The sequence below is a fragment of the Dipodomys ordii genome, unplaced genomic scaffold, assembly GCF_000151885.1.
Source record: "Dipodomys ordii isolate 6190 unplaced genomic scaffold, Dord_2.0 Scaffold5, whole genome shotgun sequence".
Taxonomy (NCBI): domain Eukaryota; kingdom Metazoa; phylum Chordata; class Mammalia; order Rodentia; family Heteromyidae; genus Dipodomys; species Dipodomys ordii.
Genome location: NW_012267221.1, coordinates 7,946,480 through 7,948,907, shown reverse-complemented (window position 1 = coordinate 7,948,907; position 2,428 = coordinate 7,946,480).

The window sequence follows — 2,428 nt, the reverse complement described above, 5'->3', positions numbered from 1 at the left end:
ATTGCTGGGTCATAGGGGAGTTCTATGTGGAGTCTTTTGAGGAACCTCCATACTGCTTTCCAAAGTGGTTGGACAAGTTTACATTCCCACCAACAATGAAGAAAGGTTCCTTTCAGACAGGGTTTCTTTTAATCAGCTGATGTTCTGCAATATTTCAGAATGGACCAAACAATCTTCCTTTTACTTTTGTGCCATGAGATTCTTAGTTTAATAGTGTCTTGTCCTGCCAATAAAGCCCAAACCAGGGAATTTACTATGTATGTGTAAGGAGAGTAATATTGTCTTTGCACCATGCTAGAGCATTGGGTTATGATTCTTCCAATTTCAATGATTGCCTTTTTGTCTTGAAGAAACTGACCTGCCTCCTTTTAGGTTATGCATTTAATATTTTTGTCTTTAAAAGCAATTTATGCGTACAATGCATCTTGATCAGTGTCATCATCAGACACATTTTGAAAAGTAGTTTTAGCTGGGCAGTGGCTCATGCCTATAATCTTAGCTACTCAGGAGGCTGAGATCTGAGAATCGTGGTTTAAATCCAGCCCAGGCAGGAAAGTCCATGAGGCTCTTATCTCCAATAACCACTCAGAAAACCGAAAGTGGTGCTGTGGTTCAAGTGGCAGAGCACTCGCCTTGAGCTGAAGAGCTCAGGAAGAGTGGCCAGGCTCAGAGTTCAAGCCCCACAACCGGAAAAAAAAGTAATTTTAGAATTTGAGTGGACCTAGCATTTCTTCAACTAATTTAAAAGTGATCTCTGAATTAAGTCCAAATTTGCTTTGTTTTCTGTCGGTAACAGGACTTGAGCTCAGGGCCAGGGCACTGTCCCTAAGCTACATTGCTCAAGCTTTTTAGCACTCTACCACTCTTAGCCACACCTCCACTTCAGTTTTCTGGTGGTTGACTGGAGGTAAGAGTCTCATGGACTTCCCTCCTGGGGTTGGCTTTGAACCATGATCCACAGATCTCAGCCTTCTGAGTAGCTAAGATTACAGGTGTGAGCTACCAGTACCTGGTGAGGGGTACTTTTCTACGTGTCAACTTCAGGGGTCTAGGAATACCCACCTTATACCTTGTTTCTTATAACCAAAAGACTGTTAATGAATGAGACTGGCATTATAACCCATGGGTTTAGCAAAGTGGGTTACCCTCCACAATGTGATTGTGAATTAACTTATCCATTATGGAAAGGAGAGGAAGATGAAATTTGTCTTCTGGTTTTTGCTGCACAGTGTGGCCTGAAACATCTTATCCAATCCCCTTCTCTCATGATCAGATTCATATCATAACTTTTCCTGGTCTCCAGCTTTTGGGACATAGATTTAATTCCATCAGTGAATTTCTTGGGTATCCATCCTACAAATAGCAGAATGTGGTACTTCTCAGCTCTGTATTACTTAGCAACTGGATAGTGCATAAATAATTTAGATATGGACAATAAATTACTATAAAAGATAGTATTCTAAGTAAATTTGTGTTACAAAGTTTAATTTGAGTGTTTTTGACAGTGAATCTGTATATTATACAAACTGCTTAATCCAAATGATTCACTCAGAGTTATTACAAGAACTGTTGCAGGTAATGTTTGAAAGTGTAATATAAAATAGATTTATTAATAACTGCATTATATCTGAACTTGTGCTTTTATGGTAGTTATTTTATTCAAAACTATGTAGAATATATACACACTATATATGGCTATTTTTTGTTTATCCTGAATCAAGCTGCGTATAACAATGACCCTATGTCTAAAACATTATGTCTAAGAGCTAATAACCCCAGAAAATATAAGTAGAGAATCGTGTTGTTATCTATATTCTGCCTATATTCAGAAAGCTGCATGTTGATCATAGCTAATGTACCAAAAGTTAAGAATATGTGAAAAGCTCAGGATAAAATATTTTAACCTATTTTTGTTCTTTCCTAAGAAAATGATTATTTTATTCAAAATTTATTATAAGAATGTTCTTATTTTTAGCCTTCAATAAAAAACTATAAATAATATGTGTATATCTATATATGTCTACTTAAAATGACAAATCTTTACAAATAGAAATAGAAGAATACTCACCATTTGTTGTTCTAAGCAATTTGAGAAGGATATACAAAATGAAGTGAAATCGTTAAAAAAAAAGATCTGGACAATAGAAAGCCCATAGATTGGGAGAAGATCTTCACTAGCTATACAACAGATGAGGGTCTCATATCTAAAATATACTTGGAACTCAAAAAATTAAATCCCCCAACAACAAATCCTCAAATAAACAGCTGCCCAATAAATAAGTGGGCTGAAGACTTAAAGAGAAACTTCTCTGAAGAAGAAAGAAGGATAGCCAATAGACACATGAAGAAATGCTCAACCTCCCTAGCCATAAAAGAAATGCAAATCAAAACAACATTGAGATACCACCTCACCCCAGTTAGAATGGCT